At 45.4% G+C, this 6,275-nt stretch overlaps 1 pseudogene; it reads left to right on the forward strand.

The window, feature by feature from the left end:
- The first annotated feature begins 5,364 nt into the window (after positions 1-5,364).
- On the forward strand, positions 5,365-5,937 carry LOC121474565 (annotated as a pseudogene).
- The last annotated feature ends 338 nt before the right edge of the window (positions 5,938-6,275 follow it).

A 6,275-nucleotide genomic window follows, 5' to 3' on the forward strand; every position in this document is an offset into this window, starting at 1 on the left:
TAGCTGTCCTTAACTGAGTTCAAGACTAGGGCTGCAAAGATAGATGGTAAGTGGCTATTGTCCCCAAGGAATCCCGATTTCATGGAGTCATAGTCAGAGACAATTATGGTAACTATGATTTTAAAAACCAAGATGGACCAAGGTGGGACATTCACCAGGGGCTATGGGAGCTTAGAACCAAGGAGTTCACTCTCTGGATGGACGTCCCATGGGAGGTAGCCACTAACTGGGTCGGGAGGACAGTGTACTGAGCTTGCTAGAGTAGAAAGAACTCATTCAGTAGTAAGACAACCTCTGTAAAGAAGTGTGACTGAATGTGACAGGTCAGAAAATGGGTGAGTTGGTTATAGAGATGAGTTTGGAGGTAGATGAGAAGGTCTTAGCATTGGATTGACTGGAAGGTTAAGTGAATGGAAGGGTGGCAGGATTCCAGTCTAATGCAGTGAGATAGCAAGTAGGGCAAGTCACCAGAAACAGGAGATGAGAGGTGTAGAAGAAGAAAGTCTAGAGGGAAGACCAATGAGGTCTGTTTCTAGCTCATTTGAGGCCAGAAAGGGAACTTCTGATAGAGGTTATGCAGTGGGCAAGTGGAAATAAGGGTCAAAAGGCAAGAAAACTGATATCTGTTGTGATGCCCAAGGTCTGTAACAGCCATCTGGAATGTATCATTTCACTTAGTCACTGTGAAAGCTAAGTAATTCCACCCCAACAAGGTGGATGTGGAGTGTCGACATAGAATATAGGTACCAAAGCCCTTGGAACTCCATGATGCATTGTCTCAGAAAGGAACAAAGAATTTTGGAATTTGGTCTCTTGAGGAGAAATTTGTATTTGTTAAAAAGTGAAGCAAATTACTCAGGATAAAATATTTTGGTTAAAAAAAACAATGTATTTCTAAAGGGAAGGAAATGGCTTTTTAAATTGTGGCTTGGTGCTGGCCCTAATGACAATTTAAAGAGATGTCTCTTGTTTCCTTAAAATGTGTTTGCTAAACAAGATTGCCCAATGAGGTAGAGGATAGGTAGGCTTAGGTAGGGATGAGGGGGATAAATATAGAAGTAATAACTTTTATTTCAAGAGCAATCAAGTGCCAAGTTCAGGACCCCGAGAGTGAGCATCTCTGTCAACTTTATGCCCAGATGCCTTAATCACACTGCCCTACTCCTGGGGATCTGATTAAGAATTTTTTTTTTAAAGGCTGATTAAGCAGTAGGTGGGAAGAAGGAGTCCAAAGGAGAAGAGAACAGGGCCACATTCATCTGCTCAGAGGCATTCCTGAAGCCCATGTGTCACACGATGAGGACACAGCCAGTGATTCTTCACCCTGCCTGAGCACTGGAAACATCTGGAGAACTTTTCAAGACAGCAGTGCCTGGATGACCTCTCTGAAGATTCTGATTTCCTTCCTGATGTGAGTCTTTGATACCGGGCACTCTGTAACCTTCCCAGAGGATTTTAATATGCAGAATAGCTTGTGAAAGGCTTACCTAGAAAAGATGACAAGTCTGTGCAGAGAATAAAAGGCAACATCAGATCCAGAGACATGGAAAATGGGTGACTGGAACCATCCAAACCTTTAGTTACTGAAAGGCATTGTATTTAACAGAAACATTATAAGGTCCTTCAAAGCAATACCTACTGTGTCCAATATAACCATCCAGGGAGAGGGAGGTTGGACCACTTAAATAAAAAGCTATGTCCCTGAAACACACGAAGCTACAAGTGGCATCTAGGAAGATAGGGCGGGCTGGATTGTTTAAGATCACTTTCACGAAACTGGGGAACCTTCCTGAAGACTCTTGAGTACAAACTCTGTTGGCAATGGCTAGTATGAGGTGGAGAGAGTCATCGTGACGTAGGTTTGGAATCCAAGCAGATAAATACATGTTTATTACAAGCATGCAAGCAACATGCAAAAGACAATCCAGCTATTTTCCATGAATTCAGATGTTGGCTCTGAATTACAGAACAAAGGACAGAGTAGTATTTTGAAGTACAGTCGAAAAGCAGACAATTCCCACCAAAAATAAAAAGGAAAAACCCACCCTCCTTTACTTTCCATCTTCATGGAAAGTTTTATGCTTTTTTTTTTTGCCCCCTTCCTTCTTGCCTTGTCTCCTGACACCCCCTAATTAGCACTCTCATCTCTGCCTCTGGCACCCTGCATGCTGTAGGTGGCTGGCGTGACATCGGATGCCTGCCCCTGCCGTGCTAGGAGGCACCCTGCGGCGCACAAACAAAAAGCCCAGAAAGCCTGACCCGACTATTTTCCTATGAATAGAACATGTTTTCTTTATTGAGATAAAAGGTGTTTGTGTGCATCTATTTGCGCAGAAATGAGCTATACATATAGGCATAAATACTGGGGGCTTTGTGCATGTGTATTGCATGTGAGTTTCATAGTCTATTTTAAAAGGTTCAGGGTCAGAAATATTCTAGGGTGTCCTCAAAGCAGACTGGAAACTCCTGGAAGACTACACATTTGTCCTCCACGTTTGAAAGACCAAGGGAAGAGAGTGTAACTTTCTGAGAAGGAAGCTGGAGTCAAGTGAAACTTCCCTGATCTTGAGATTAAAGGTCCCAGGAAATAGGTTAGCCCCCCCTTCAGCCATCCTCTTTACAGCCTCATTTACAGTCAGGTGGAACTTCTCTTGGTCTTGGAGACAAAATTTCAGAGCCCTACAGTGTGGGTTGAGAACAATTCTTTTTTCACGGTCAGACATCCAATTAGGATTTATCCCATGACCACCTGGGGCTGAGCATCTTGCTGTGTTGATAGAAAGGCACTTTGGATCTCACTGAGGTGTATTTTCCAGAGAGCTGTACCACCACCCTACTGTGAGTGCTAAGAAGCTGAAAGATGATGACGGATGGGAATAAGCAACGCTGAAAATGGTGCCGCGCAGAAGAGGATTTGCACCTGTTGTTCACTGGGGTGGGAACATATTTTAGAAAGTCCCAATATTAATGCTAAAGGGATTAGCTCTAAAGCCAGGGTGATAGAGAACATGGTGACTAATCAGATCAAAGCCCACTCAAGTCTCTAAAATATAATGATGTGAGCTCTCTGCTACAGTCCTTGATCTGAATCTGGTGGCAGTCGGGCGGGGGTGGTGGTGGTGGTGGTGCAGGTGTCCCTTTTTTGCCCAATGTCCGTCGGAGACTAGAGCTGATATCTTCTGCTATGGTCTGTGTACATTCCCCCCACTTTGCTCGTATGTTGAAATCCTAACCCTTAAGGTGATGGTATTAGGATGCAGGGCCTGTGGGAGGTGATTGGGTCATGAGGGTGAAGGCCTCGTGATTGATATTAGTGCCCTTAGAGAAAAGAGGGCCAAGGCTGACAGCTCATTCCTTCTACCCGGTGAGGACACAGAACGCCCTCTCTATGTACCAGGAAGTGGGACCTCACCAAGCTCCAGATTTGCTGGCACCTTGATTTTTGCACTCTCCAGCCTCCAGGATGGTGAGAAATAAATTTGTTTTATTTATAAGCCACCCAGTTGAGGCATTTTTGATACAGCAGGATAAATAGACTAACATATTTTCTTAGATGATGGTGGATAAAGGTGCTTCTCATTTTACTACTGTGGATACATAACCCCATTTGTCTGGGACAGGCCCACTGAGCCCCTGTGGTTCTGATGCAATTATTATGTTTAAAGATTTTATTTATTTGAGAGAGAGCGTGCATGCAAGAGAGCATGAGCAGAGGGAGGGGCAGCAGGAGAAGCAGGCTCCCTGCTCAGCGGACCCCAGGATCATGACCCAAGCCGAAGGCAGATACTTAACTGACTGAGCCACCCAGGCATCCCAGTCCTGGTGCAATTATTAACAGAACCTCCTCTCACCCTCACAATCACCCAGGTTTGACCTCCTAGTAAAAACTGAGTGGAACAAGGATGTGATGTTTCTAAAATAGGACCTGAAATTGGCTGGTACCTTCGGGAGCCTGGTTAACATGAAGTTAGGAAGAATTTTTTCATTATTAATGATAATTGAGGACTTTCTCTGTTTTAAACAATATGAATGATTTGTCAAGTCTTTCTGAGGGGTCTGCTCTTTGCTGGGTCATTCACCGATGCTCCATGGGTTCCCCCATATGGCTGTGTTGGTGTTCCAGTCCCAGGGAGGGGGCACAGGTGAGTAGGCAATGGGAGGGGGGCGGTGTGTTCCGCCTCCAAGCATTGCACCCAAGTGGCAACAGTCTCCTTTTCTTACTCCTACAAGAGCACTGTATGGAAAATGGTGGTCTCAGGCATGGTCCCTCCTAATGAAAAATATACACTTTGTTAAGGAAATAGGATGACCATAACCATCACTAAACCATACAGGACAATAGATAATTAAGTGCTCAATTTGGAGTGCTTGGGCCAGGGCAGGGTAGCCAATCAACCAATGTTGAAAAAAATGAATGGATGGTATTGACTTCCCTAAATGTGCCTTGACTTCAGAGAAGGGGAAACCAACAAGAATTAAAGTAGGATAAATTGTTTTAATGAATAAGATAGGAACCCTAAGGGAAGGATGAATTGGATTGAACAGACCGGGAGGAATGGTGGGGATAGGGAGTGGCGAGGAGCATTCCATTTCAAAAGGAGAGCATGAGTGTAGGAGTCCAGACAGTGCAGCTGGCTGACACTTGAGAGGAATGAGAGAAGACTTCCATTATCTTCCTAAAATATAGATGCAAGAGCTTGTTTCCCCCCTGTAACCACCATGTACATTTTGCCAACAGGAAAAAAAAAAAAAAACATAAAAGATTTCCAGCATAAAAGAAAGAACAGCATAGAGAGTTCTAGAAACATCTTAGCTATTATTACCAGCCATGTAAGCCACTGGCCTTTCTGGCCTCAGAATCTTTTTATGTGACCGTGTGTGGGAGTTGACACCCATGAATGACCAGGCATTTTAGATATAACTCTGAACACATTCAGAGCATCTGAATTCGTTGAGGTGATGAAAGAGTTTACACTGAAAATTCCAGATGCACAGAAAGAACCAATTCCAAGCACGGGCATACTAAATGCCAGCAGCCACAGACCCGGATGCCTTCAGGAGCCAGGCAGGTAAGTGGAGGAGTGAAGCCGATGAGGTGCAAACAGTAAGAAATGGCACAGACTTGTGTCTTTCTGGTCAATGTCTAGCTCTTCTAAAGCATTCAAACTCACTAAAGTCCACCCAGCTAACCAAAGAAATCATCTGTAAGCTGAACTGAGCCTCTGATTACCAGTTTACAACCCGCAGACCAACGAAATCTGTATTCCTTTATATTTCCAAAATGTGTAAAAGTTGAACAGGAAGTGCCGCCGCCACTGTCGCTGCCACCGCTACTGCTACTGCCACTGCCCCTGTGCTGCAACCATGCCACCCTACGCCACCATCTACTTCCCTGTTCGAGGGCCCTGCGAGGCCATGTGCTCACTGCTGGCTGAACAGGGCCAGTCAGAGCTGGAAGCAGGAGGTGGTGACCATGGAGACCTGGATGCAGGGCTCACTCAAGGCCTCCTGTCTGTATGGGCAGCTCCCCAAGTTCCAGGATGGAGACCTCACCTTGTACCAGTCCAATGCCATCCTGCAACACCTGGGCTGCTCCCTTGGGCTCTACGGGAAGGACCAGCAGGAGGTGGCCTTGCTGGATGTAGTGAACAATGGTGTGGAGGATCTATGTGAAGGCACTACCAGGTTACCTGAAACCTTTTGAAACGTTGCTGTCCCAGAATGAGGGGGGCCAGGCCTTCATCGTGGGCAACCGGATCTCCTTTGGGAACTACAACCTGCTGGACTTGCTGCTGATTCACCAGGTCCTGGCCCCCAACTGCCTGGACTCCCTCCCTCCCTGCTCTTGGCCTATGTGGTGCCCCTCAGTGCCAGACCCAAGCTCAGGCATTCCTGGGGTCCCCCAAGCACATGAACCGCCCCATCAATGGCGGCTAGAAGCAGTGAGAGCTTGTGGAACCCTGGGGGGCTGCCTGACTTCCTTTCTCCCTGACCAATAAAATTTTCAAGTGAGAAAAAAAAAAGTTTAACAGGAAAAATCTGAAGGACAAGCAATCTTTATCTGTTTGTTCCCAATGTACCCGAAGTGCCTAAAATGCTGGTACATGAAAGGTACTCAATAAATGTTGTTGAATGTAAGACCAGCCAATGTTCAAGAGACATTTCCTATTTATTGTCAGAAAATCACTCTGTGAGGATGAGGTTGGCTGTTTGCACAGGAAAATTGTTCTGTTTTCCTTATGCTTAAAATTTTGCTATAGATTTATTGGCTGAGA

This window comes from Vulpes lagopus, chromosome 13 (genome assembly GCF_018345385.1).
Source record: "Vulpes lagopus strain Blue_001 chromosome 13, ASM1834538v1, whole genome shotgun sequence".
NCBI lineage: Eukaryota > Metazoa > Chordata > Mammalia > Carnivora > Canidae > Vulpes > Vulpes lagopus.